The sequence below is a fragment of the Macrobrachium nipponense genome, chromosome 20 (genome assembly GCF_015104395.2).
Source record: "Macrobrachium nipponense isolate FS-2020 chromosome 20, ASM1510439v2, whole genome shotgun sequence".
Taxonomy (NCBI): domain Eukaryota; kingdom Metazoa; phylum Arthropoda; class Malacostraca; order Decapoda; family Palaemonidae; genus Macrobrachium; species Macrobrachium nipponense.
Genome location: NC_061089.1, coordinates 43,525,047 through 43,538,863, shown reverse-complemented (window position 1 = coordinate 43,538,863; position 13,817 = coordinate 43,525,047). Strand labels below are relative to the sequence as shown.

The 13,817-nt window shown below is 36.0% G+C and overlaps 1 protein-coding gene across 1 annotated transcript in view; it reads right to left on the bottom strand.

Annotated features, from left to right (window-relative positions):
- Window positions 1–6,235, bottom strand: part of LOC135225252 (solute carrier organic anion transporter family member 74D-like) — a 28,561-nt gene extending 22,326 nt beyond the window's left edge. Inside the window, exon 1 of the mRNA XM_064264586.1 lies at window positions 6,177–6,235. The gene's annotated coding sequence lies outside the window, so the exon portion shown is untranslated. The remainder of the gene's footprint in view (window positions 1–6,176) is intronic.
- Window positions 6,236–13,817: the final 7,582 nt, after the last annotated feature.

Here is a 13,817-nt window from a genome sequence, read left to right as displayed (position 1 = left end):
GGAAATTCAAGAATGTAGGGAATTTGAAGGATCCAGGGAAATTCAAGGATTAGGGAATTTTAATGATTTAGGGAAATTGAAGGATCTAAGGAGATTAAAAAATCTAGGGAAATTGAAGGATCTAGGGAAATTCAAGGATCTTGGGAATTCAAGAATCCAGGGAAATTCTAGAATCTAGGTAAATTCAAGGATCTAGGGAATATGAAGCATCTAGGGAAATTGAAGGATCTAGAGAAATTCAAGAATTTGGAAAATACAAGAATCTAGGGAATTTGAAGGGTCTAGAGAATTTAAAGGTTTTACGGAAATTTAAGAATCTACGGAAATTCAAGATTGAATGGAATTTGAAGGATCTAGGGAAGTTGAAGAATCTAGGGAATATGAAAGATCTAGGGAATTCAAGGATCTAGGGAAATTCAAGTCTAGGAAAATTGATGGATCTAACGAAATATAAGAATCTACAGAATTTGAATGATCTTAGTAAATTCAAGGACCTAGGGAATTTTAAGGATTTAGAGGAATTCAAGAAAGTACAGAATTTAAGAATGTAGGGAATTTGAAGGATCTAGGGAAATACTAGAATCTAATGAAATTCATGGATCTAAGGAAATTCAAGAACCTACAGAAATTCAAGAATGTAGGGAATTTGAAGGATCTAGGGAAATTGAAGGATCTAGGGAATTCCAATAATTTAGGGAAATTCAAGAATGTAAGGAATTTGAAGGATCTAGGGAAATCAAAGAATCGAGGGAAATTCAAGTATAGGGGAATTGAAGGATCTAGGGAAATACAAGAATCTACGGAAATTCAAGGATCTAGGGAATTTCAAGGATTTAGAGAATTCAAGAATCTAGGGAAATTCAAGAATGTAGGGAATTTGAAGGATCTAGGGAGATATAAAAATCTAGGGAAATTCAAAGATCTAGGGAATTCCAAGGATTTAGGGAAATTCAAGAATGTAGGGCACTTGAAGGATCTAGGGAATACTAAGGATTTAGTGAAATTTAAGACTAGGGATCAATAATTTAGGGAATTTCTTTGGAATTTCAAGGAACTAGAGAAATTCAAGGACCTAGGAACATTCAAGGGACTCCACTGCCCCTTATCGAGAACTATTTATTAACAGCTCTCGATAAAGGCCAGTGTCGAGCTAAAAGGAATTTCAGGTTTTCATTTTCCCCTGTGAACTATAACCTCAAATACATACATACATATATATATTATATATAATATATTATATAATATATAATTATTTTATAATTATAATATATTTTATATATATATTTATATATAATAATATATAAATGTATTATATAATATATTATTAAATATTTATATTATATTTTTATTATTATATATATATATATAGATTTTTATATATAAATATATAAATATATTATAATATATATTATATACTATATATATAGATATATATATTTATAATTATATAATAATATATATTATATAAGGCGGAATACCACGGGAAATGAAAGTCAGGAATCCAAGCGCTTTCGTCTTTATTCAGACATCGTCAAGGAGCTACTTGACGATGTCTGAATAAAGACGAAAGCGCTTGGATTCCTGACTTTCATTTCCCGTGGTATTCGCTTATTTATGAAGTCACGTGCATCTACTGTGATTTTTTAAGCATTATATATATATATATATATATGTATATATATATATATATATATATATATATATATACATATATTACCTATATAATTTACATGTATATGTATATATATGTATATCAGACGGGCGAGATCAGGACTGTATGCAGGATGTTCCAACCCCTCGAAATGAAGTTCTTGAAGAGTGTTAATGGTGTGGGCGGCGGTATGTGGACGGGCTTTGTCATGCAACAAAAGAACGCCTTCTGACAATAGACTATTGTAATTTATATGAAAAAATGGGTAAATTAGAAATAGCCATTTATGCTACATTTTGGAATGACATCCCAGATAGAAAGATTCAATGCAACAAACCATATTCTACAAGATCCTAAAATGGTTCTCAGTACTGCAGTGAAAGCACTCAAGTCTTTGAAAACATTTATTGAAACAAAGAGAGAAAAATATGAGGAATATGAAGCAGCTGGAATCAGACTGTCTGGAAGAGAAGAGTATACTGAAGTTCTCCATTGTGTGAGGAACGTGCGTCTTAATCCACTTGATTATGGTAAAGCACAGGATGCCCGGATGAGTCCCAAGGTAAAGTTTCGTGCAATCAGTTTCCTTCCAGTTATTGACCAAATTGTCCAATCTCTGAGTGAAGAATAGCTGCTTATAATGTTGTATATGAGCGCTTTAGACTCCTCAATCGCCTAGAAGATATGGATGCTGATGAGATCAATTCAGCCGCAGCTAGTCTTGTGAGTTTTTACAAAGGTGGCCTAGAGCCCAGTCTCAAAGATGAACTCGTTCATTTTGTTGAATTGGTAAAACTTGATAGAAAAGACAATGAAAAAATTCCAAAAGAACTCTACTTCTACAAAATTCTCCTTGACAGTGGCTTACAGGCAACTTTTCGTAATGTTAAAATCTTGTCGAGATTCTATTTAGTAGTAATGGTGTCCAATTGTAGTGGTGAAAGGTCAATTTCCAAGATGAAATTAATAAAAAACCGACTGAGAACAATAAGCCAGAGTCGTCTTTCATGGTTGGCTATAATGAGCATTGAAAGAGATATTCTTCGGGAAATAGATTTTCAGACAATGATTACAACTTTTGCCTGTCAGTAAGTACGTAAATTTGCTGTGTTCCTGTAAATTAGTTAAATAATAATAATGTAGAAGCTTCCTTGGTGTTTCCTTAGCTACGGCACTTCCTTAATCTGAATACTGTGAATTCTTCATTTTTTGCCAATAATAGTCCTCAGTATAACCCAGAATTGCCCAGGTCGAAAATGCTCACTGTACTCGCCCCTCCACCTCACTACAAAAAAAAAAAAAAAAAAAAAAAAAAAGGGAAGAAAATAAAATAAATCAACTGGGTATAGGGCAGCCACTAATGATGTGGGCCGGCACCCCCACAGCTTTGCAATACCTATAAACTGAACACATCCACCATACAAGAGTTTCCCGTGCTAGTTACATACAAGGCATCTTGCACTTACATATGAGACACACACGGCAGTCGCCTCTCCCTTTACTTGCGACTAAGAAACAGTACATAACAATTCCCTTCCCTTATACGTTACTTAATACTTACAAATCTAATCTTTCAGGTTTTTCTCTACTCATTTCGTTAGGAAACACTCTAGGTGTGTTCTGAGCTGGTGCAAGAATTTTCCTTTATTTACGGTTGGTGGTTCAGCGTCTGGGTGAGCAGTTTGTGCGTTTGACTTAATTAAGTTTAAGGTATTTGAATCTTGTACTGTTGCATGATTTGTACTGACTACAACTGCTCAGCACAAGGGAAATATAGCAAATAACTATGGGCCTGTCACCTGCCTACCTATAATGTGGAATTTACTAACAGGTATCATCAGTTAAAGGCTACACAACTACCTGGAGGATACAAACACCATTCCCCACCAGCAGAAAGGCTGCAGAAGTGTAGGGGCACAAAAGACCAGCTCCGGCTAAGACAGCGGAAGTTAAAACCAGGAGAGGCATCTTTCAAGGAACTCACAGTCCCCACTACACTTCGTAGTAGACATGATGGTAAAGTTACAAAGACCGAAGGGATAAAGCTACCAGACGGGAACTGCATCAGTCCCATAGTTGAGAAAGGATACAAATGCCTGGAAATAACAGATGATATAAAACACCAATATATACTGAGACTTAAGGCAATACGTAAGTCTAAACTTAAGGTAGGAAACATGATGAAAGCCATAACCACATGTGCAGTACCCATAATCAGATACAGCGCGGGAGTAGTGGAGTGGACGAAGGCTGAACTCCGCAGCATAGAACAGAAAACTAGAAAACACATGAGCACCCAAGAGCAAATACAGACAGACTATACATAACATGAAAGGAAGGATGGAGAGGTCTACTAAGCAGAGGATTGTCAACATCGAGAGCAAAGCACTGGGGCAATACCTGAAAACCAGTGAAAACGAGTGGCTAAGGAGTGGATGGGAAGATGGACTGATTAAAGTAGACGAAGACACAGCAATACAGAGAGAATGAAAAACGTAACAGAGGAATGGCACAGCAAACCAATTCACGGATAGTAAACGAAACAGACTAAACAACTGGCCGGCAACGAAACATGGCAAGGAAACAGAAGGAATGCTAAATGAGGGGAAAGACCAGGCCCTGAGAACCAGATATGTCCAAAGAACACTGGATGGAAGTATGCCCATATGCAGAAAGTGCAATATGAAAGACGAGACCATAAACCATATAGTAATCGAATGTCCGGTGCTTGCACAGAACCAGTACGAAAAGAGGAACGATTCAGGAGCATAATCCCTCCACTGGAGCCTGTGCAAGAAACACTTGCTAGCTTACAGTAATAAGTGGTAATAACACCAACCTGAGCGAGTGACAGAAAACGATCAGGTAAAGAACCTCTGGGACTGTGGCATCAGGACAGATATGAGGATGACTGCTGATAGACCAGACTTGACGTTGGTTGACAAAATCAAAAAGTATCACGCAGTGATGTCGCAGTACCATGGGACACCAGAGTAGATGAGAAAGAAAGAGAAAAAATGGCTAAGTATCAAGGCCTGAAAATAGATATAAGAAGAATATGAGGTATGCCATAATCATAGGAACACTAGGCAAGATCCAAAGATCCTTGAAAAGGAATCTGGAAAAACTAAATGCCTAAATAGCCTCAGGACTCCTGCAGAAGAGCGTGCTATTAGAAACAGCGTACACAGTGAAAAAAGTGATGGACTCCTAAGGAAGCAGGATGCAATCCAAAACCCCTCACTATAAATACCGCCAAGTCGAAGGATGACTGGTAGACAAAAAATAAAATAAAATATAGTAACTATAATAATAATTATATGGTGTTCATTAAAAAGAATATTATGCTTTATAGCCATCTTTCAAATGTATTTTTCATAATTCCTGACCAATTCGTTTCATAAATATCATTTCATAGTAACAATATTTATGCTATAATCATTAAGTTTGGAAAGTTGATGAATAACCAAATAAAGACAATGTACTGCGTGCAAATAAATTGTAAGAGTTTGGGCTATGATATTAGAAGGTTGCGCTACGAAATTAAGTTTTCTTTACCTGAAATGGAACGTTTTCTTTTATCCTAAACTAATGTAAATATAACCACTAATGTGTGTTCTGTGAATCCAGACATTTTCAAACCTCATGTTCTGTGAATCTACACATTTTCAAACCTCATTTTACTTTCTAATTAAAACTGGAGAGTTGCATACCTTAATTATTATTTTTGGTATTTCTACAGAAGCAATCCCGGCGGCCTAGACTATGGCAATTGACATTTTCCTATGTTATTTTACTTACTGTACAAGATTTGAAAGTAATATTTATTCGGACGACTGTAACTAAGCAGTAATTTACCTTAGAAGACTATATGACTGTACCAACGGGTACGTAACGAGTTGAAAGGTAAATTAAAGTTTAGTTCCAGCACGGTCTCGAGTTCCAGTGGAACGAAGAAAATATTCCCTTCAACTCTTGTAAAGCAAGTAAAATAACATAGGAAAACGTCAACTGCCATAGTCTAGGTCGCTGTGGAATACTTGGTAGATCTACCAAGTGTTTAATGAAATGTAAACACACCCGCCATGTTTGAATTCCGCAACCACCACGGAGCCATATGTTCACAAAGGGAAAGGGTTGGGTACTTGGGTGGGGGGGGGGGGGGGGCAGGCGGTACGAGTTGGCTAAGAGACGATGGGTTGTTGGGTAGTGGATATGGCAAATAACGATAACTAACCAACAAAATCTAACACTTTTAACTGAAAATTACTAAACCACGATTGTTCTAACAAGAGGGGAATAGTTTTGGAACTTTGCCTTAAAGGGGCAGATGGTACAATTCAGATATGCACTTAGGTATGCCGAATCACGTCTCCGATTCTTGATCTTCGATTCTTGAAAGTCTGCCCATCTTGAATCTTGAACGGAATTTCGCCCAAATACCAAACGAATCGCGAACACAGATGGTTTCCCAAAATTATATTACAATGTCCATATATCGTAACAGAATTTTTAACACTATTACCGGTGAAACACGGTCACTTGAGAGTATGGAGTGTGGGGTGTTAACACTGCGATTACTTATTGCTAAATGATTTTAAAAGACATCTGTTGACTTTGGGGTACCGGCAGCGCATTGGTGACAAGGCTTCTGATTGGTCGGAAGAATTGTGGGCGGGTACATCAAGGGGGATGATTTCACACGTATGTGGAAACTAACATCGTATTTTCATAAAAGGAAAAAAAAGTGCAATACTGAGTAACACATACGTGAACAGGATCTTGTAATGAACGGTCATCACAAGAAATCAGGCGCCAATTGAAGAGACAGTGTGAACTCTGTAAAATCGTAAAACTTAGTGTCTTTTATTTCCATGAAACCTAAGGCATTGTGAATTATTATTAAAGGAAATATTGCAATGAATGCATACCTTAATTATTATTTTATTGAGAGTTATAAAAGATACTTCTCATAAATCGTAAACGAACCTTGTGTTCGATAATGTCTAATATATTAGGAAACTGAGTAGAAAAATTAAGGGAATTAAGTGAATATGCATAATCCTGATTTCTTCAACATGGGTTTTTACTTACTCATAACATGTCAGAAATTATAGTAAATACCTATAAAATGTCAGGAATTATTGTAAATTATTATATTTGACATGAAGGATCCTCATAATATATATATTATATATATTATATATATATATATATATATATATTTATCTATATTATATATATATATATATATATATATATATATATAGAGAGAGAGAGAGAGAGAGGAGAGAGAGAGAGAGAGAGAGAGAGAGAGAGAGTGTAATACTGGATAGCTGAAAATCGTTGGCCTAACTGTCTGTTTATCTGGGGCACAGTTTGATGTCGCTTCCAACATTTTGTCTTCTCATTGTCCTAGTTATTTCATTTACCTTATGTTTATTCATGTATTTACATATCAGTTTCCATATTTTACTTAATACTGAAGGCAATAATGATCTGTACAGAAATATCTTCTGAAAATGAGTTTTTTTTCTCAACCAGCCAAAGAGAAATCATTTACGAAGACACTGCGAAAAACCAGCACTCTCAACCAATAAATGAGGGTGATAGAAATATTGGTTGTGGTGTAGGCTTCTGATTTGTCAAGCATTTCCTATCCTTTGTTCCTTGGAAGACTCGGTTTAGTTCGGAGAACGAAGATTACTGGATGTTATTGTAAACAAGCGCTTACGAAGTGAACAATAGCAATCTAGTAAGATCAAGGAATTTCAAGATTGCTGTTCTCACATTTTTTACTGTGTAGGTACTGGAGGTTCGAAAAATCATTGGTTATCTTGAAAATGTCCTTTGAAGGGTTAGGCCTATCGAGGTCACAAAATCTAAAATTTCATAACTTTTCTACACAATTTTTTTACATATAAATTTGGAAGTCATTGTAGACGCCGGCGGTACGAAGGAACATTGGTAATTTTGAAAATGTCCATCAAAAGTAGTTTTGTGGTCACGAAATCTAGGAATTTGTAACTTTTGAACATGTTTGTAGATTGGGGCAGTTCTTCAGAGTTGAAAATTTACTGTATATGCATATCTTTTTAAATAACTGACTTTCCAAATTGTTCTTATAATTCTGAGGCTCTTGTGCGTATTTGTGGTATGGGGCTCATGTCGTAACTTTAAACGTTAGTGTGGTTAGATGCTGGAGAGGGTAAGAGGAATGATGTGGATCTCTGAACACTCTAAATGGACTCTGGCGACCTCTTGCAGTCCTTTCTGGTTTTGGGAAATGTGGCAAAGAACGAGGCTTCCCGATGTATTGTCCTCTGAATCAACAGTTGAACAGTGCAATGATTGCAGTTGAAAATAAAAACTAATACCCAAGAATGAAATCAAATTCAGTTGACGGAAATCGGATGTCTTTATAAACTTGATGTGATACGGACCTTATATGTTACTATGAATGTGTAAAAATCCACGATAAATTGCTTGCTTGCCGAGGGGATGACAACGGCTTATAGCGAGTAACAAGTTTCATTTCTAAAATCATTTTTAAGTCACTTCCCGCAAGGGGTAGTGCCGTCAGTGCATCTCACGCGGTGCACTGTAGGCATTACTTAAAGCTCTTTGGAATGTTCCTTCGGCCCCTGGCTGTAACCTCCTTTCATTCCTTATACTGTACCTCCGTTCATATTCTCGTTCTTCCACCTTATTTTCTACCCTCTCCTAACAATTAATTCCTAGTGCAATTGCAAAAGGTTTTCGTCTTGTTACATCTTTCAAACCTTTTTACACTTAATTTCCTTTTCAGCATTAAATAGCTTTATAAGTCGCAGTGCTTGGTCCTTGACCTAAATTTTATATTCCGTCCATCCACTAACTTAGGTTCGGGACAGTTTTTAACTGATTAATTTGAGGCTTTTGTGATGGTAATATGAAGATTTTCTAACATGGTCATTAGAAGCACAGAAGGATACTTGCATGTCACTTTTTGAGCCAATATCTCTGTGGGTAGGATCCCTATAAATATATATATATATATATATATATATTATATATATATTATATATATATATATATATATATATATACATATATATATATACATAATACATATACATATATATGTGTGTGTGTGTGTGTACGAACTGTTGTGGTCACTTAGCTCTTTTCGTTCCTTGAATAGGCAGCCTTCCTCATTTGCTCACGCTTCATTTTAGAGTTTTTAAATTATTTAAATTTAGCTGGTTTTTCTAATAATTTTGTGCTTTTATCGTGTAATTTATATAAAAAAATTAATTTTTCCAGACTGATGATGTGTTGAAGAAACATGAAATATTTCGTGTAAATAAAGCATGTTTCTTAGATTGTTGTCTTCTTAGGACTCCTGAATGTCATATATATATATATATATATATATATATATATATATATATATATATATATATATATATATATATATATATATATGCATGTGTGTGCTTGTGTTTATGTTTGTGTGCACAGTTTTCCACGGATATAACATTCATTGAATAGAATGACTTTCTCATTGTTAACCAGCTTTTTTTTATATATTTCTTCATATTTTCTCATTATTTTCTTTTATTCATTGATTAGGCTCTTAATAGACACATTCAGGTAATGGGGATCTTCCATTTATTCTGGTATTCATACACGCGACAGCTGCTGTTCGTCATCCTATACGTATTGACGTTATCAAGCGTACTTATACAAATATGTTGTTTTTTATTAAGCTTGCCTTTTGCCAGCACGGGCTCTTGCCCTTAGAGCAGCCCGTAAAATACAAATATGGACCCGCATGTGTTTTGTAATGTCATGAGGACGGAAAGGTAGTATAGTTACCAAAGACCTAGGTTTTTAAGTGTTTACAAAAGACTGTAGTAAAATGTTGATAAAAGTATTTGTTAGCATAAGTTATTATATACACATTTTACATAAATATATATTAATTACACATATGTTTAATTTCTTCAATTTTATTATGCGTACATGTCCGCGTGTTCGCCGTTTTGTTCAACGTGATGGAAATGGACTCTCCATCACGAGGACCTCAAGGATCTTTCAGCCTTCCTTTAAAGTTAAGACTGGGACGTTGCATGGCGATGCTGACTGTTTCTACGATCAACAAACGATTGTAGTTGTATTCCTTGTGTATGATTTCGGTGTTCATAAGTAGTTCTTGTCAGGATCGTTTTAGATTGTGGGTATCTACAAAGTGCTGGTGAATAGCCCCTTGATTCCTGTGGACCTGAGTACGTCGTTTATGTGAAGTGGTTGTGTGTCCGATATAGCATTTCTGGGGGACTGATATTGCTCGTCAGCATAGACAAACTTATGTACTGTTTCAGATTCAACATCGACGAAAAAAGGGTTGAATCTGATATATAGTATATAATTTTTCTGTGCTGACAAGTCCAAAAATGCTATATGTGACTAACAACTACTACACTGAAACGACGTACGCAGGGCCATAGGAATCAAGGCGCTATTCACCAGCACTTTGTAAGCACCCACAATAAAAAGCCGTCCTTACGAGAACTACTGATGAACACCAAAATCATACACAAGGAATGCAACTTTGTTTAATATCTTCAATTTTATTATGCGTTCATGGAACACGCGGACATGAACGCATAATAAAATTGAAGATATTAAACATATGTGTAATTAATATATATGTGTATATATATATATGTATATATATATATATATATATATATATAATAACTTATTTTCAACTTATGGTACCTAATTCTTTTGTCAACATTTTACCACAGCCATTTGTAAATATACTTAAAACTAGGTCTGTAGCAACTGTATTACCTTTCCGTCCTCATGACGTTACAAAATGCATGTGGGTCCATATTTGTATATTACGGGCTTCTCCAGGAGCAAGAGCCCGTGCCAGCACAAGACTGGCTTCATCCTAGTATATATATATATATATATATATTATATATATATATATATATATATATATGTATGTATGTATATATATATATAGATATAGATAGATAGATAGATAGATATAGATACAAATATAGATATATATAGATGTAGATATATTAGTACGCATTTTAGCGTCAATATTTATAAGATAACGAAACTATATCTATATATATATCAGCACTAAGTCACCAGACAGCACGTGCCAAATGTGTACGTAGATAGCCATATGAAAGGTGAAAAATTAAAGACCAGGTGTCAAGCCCTTTCGTGTACCCCGAAAAAGTGTAGGCAATACACGAAAGCGCTTGGTACCTGGTCTCTAATTTTTCACCTTTCATGTGGCTATTTACTTTTACTATATATATATATATATATATATATATATATATATATATATATATATATATGTATGTATATATATTGTTACGTATGAAGCCCGGCCTGAAAGGACTCCAATACATAAACAGGAATAGTTGAGGGAAAACAGAGTAAATTACTTGGACCTACTATAAAAAGGATTTAAAGTGAAAATTTAATCTAGAGGAAAAAGTCGCCAGAAACTCAGATAATTACTTTACATCTATTTATTTACAAGAGGCTGCTTAAGCCTGGGAAAGTAAATGCAACTGGTCCCCACGTGGACTATTAATATCTCTCAAGGGATGATGGTTGGCTCAAAATAAGATTCACGTAAAAGATGGTTTCGAAATCTTGCAGTAATGAAACACTTGCGAGCGAAGAGACTTGGACACGTGACTCCGGGAATCTGGAAAAAGATCCCAGATTAGCCAAGATAAAAAAAAAGGACTTCTTACACAAGTTACGATTATTCAGTTTTCTCTAACACTGGGGAAAAGGAACTCTAATGTTTAACTGAGGTATGCACTGAAGACTTAGTCTTTAACAAGTCACAAGGGGAAACACGTGGCCCGATGAGGACAAAGGGCTTTTGATGTAAAAGGGATAAAAGTGGGCATTGAAAAGGAAATTAGCAAGAGTCGTATGATAGTAAAAGGTGCTGGTTTGGAGGTTTGGGCATGTGTCGTGCTCTGAAGATAGTCCCACCATTGTTTTGGACAGAGGGCTGATGTCCCGTCAGAGGAGGATGTAGAGGCACGTCTGCCTCACTTTAGGAGTCGCTTCTGACTGAGAAAGATGCTGGTTCTCACTTAATTACTTGGGGCTTCCATACACCGCCTCGGGCACTGCCTGAAAGTGGTAAACAACCAGCCAACAAATTGGGAAGGAAAATAGGTCTTATTGTAGAGGTCCCTAAAATCCATCTCGAGGCCTAGCTCCTCTTGTGACTTGCCTATCTTACCCTAAGCTTCCGTCAGACCGGAAATTCCTTCCTACCCTCTACCGCGTGTTTTCTCCCAAAATCAGTTGCTTTAGGAGAAGGCATGGCTGCTTCTTTTATAGCTAAGATACCTTAAATACTGCTGGGGAGATGAGGCGATCAATAAACGTAGCAATAATATATATATATCTATATATATATATATATATATATATATATATATATATATATATATATATAATTCGACACACAAATATAAATCGGAAGACCACCTCCACCAAAGAGAGATTATATTTCTCAAAATTCGACATATCACTGGCAAAATGAAAGATTCTAAATTTGTCTAAAGCGTCCCTATAGTACTTCTCTTAAAATGTAAACACACTTTTCCAATTTTGTGTGTGATTTTTTTCATTAGGAACAGAAAAGATCTATTTGTCAAAGATTTTTTGGCACGGAAACCGTTATTCTACCATATAATCAGGTAGCAGTTGTAGCTTGCCATAAACTTATTTATTGTTTGCCAAAAGGGCACCACCTAATACGCGAAATCAAGCTTTTGTTCTTGTAGTTTTTTTAATTTATGGGAACGACAGAAATTGAAAAGTGAGAGGCGGATCGCTGTAAGGCCATTTTGGTCATACCTATTTCTATCGGAGGAAAGGGGCTGTTCAAGTGAGAATGGTGGAAGTTTTCTTAACCGCGTGAACCTTGATATCCAAGAAAATGAACACAGAAATACTTTAGATTTTAAGAAATGACTTGATTGTAAGTTTCTCAAGGCGGTCAGTCATCATCATGACGCAATTTCTCGTAAATGACACAATCATTACAGGGGAACTTTAACCCTGAGGCCGCATTACCTGGTGGGATATCTGCACATGCATTGCTCTTCAACGTGATATTTAAATAAATCGTTCACTTGCGAAGGTTTCGGTGTAAGGATTTCATAATCAGTCTTAAGCATTCCCAAGTTCCGAAGTGCTCTTTAAGGTGACAGTAGCATAACTTTGTGATAGTATTGTTGACAGTGCAGTATTTTTTTAATAAAAAAAAAAATAGGAGTACTAATATCTTCTTAAAACAGACAATATCAGCGGCAGCATTCTATCGTCACTACTCTTATGAAGTGAATATACCAAACGTGACAGAGCCGAGCTCGGTGATTCGTTAAGGGAAGACAACCCAGTCTTCCTTCTCTGATAGTATACTAGAATAATCTGGTTTGAACCATAATATTATACCTCTTGAGACACTTGTGGTACAGACTTGCCACACTACACCTGTGTGGATTCCGACGAGTGAAGTAAACTTGGCGCCCACATGGCAATTAACCATTCCTCTTTCCTAATGGGTCACGGTTGTGAAGTTCAGATAGTACATTACATACATACATACATACATACATAAATATAATATATATGTTTGACGTCACTGAAAGGGTATTTATTGTAAAAAATCAAGAAATCGGTAAGAGCTTACGAAAAAACACTCAAGGTAAAACGAAACGTAGATTGGGAACAGGGAAGAGCACCCGATTCAAATACACACCGAATAGTGCCAGATCACCCAGCTGAGCTGCTGTAGTAGATTCACATCAACCGTGCATTTGATGTGTAGGCCAGTCCCTTACGACGCTCCTATTTGGCTGTTGATAAGCTAATCACAGGGCTGGAAACTTTCAGTCTCTCGGGAGTTCACATGGGTAAGATTTATGTTCCACCTCTCCTGAGGGATACGGCTTTCAAAAGTATCCCTCAGGAGAGGTGGAACATACATCCTGTTTATGATAACTCTCCCGAGAGACTGAGAGTTTCCAGCCCTGTGATTAGCTTATCAACAACCAATCAGGAGCGTCGTAAGGGACTGGCCTGGGCATCAAATGCACGGTTGATGTGA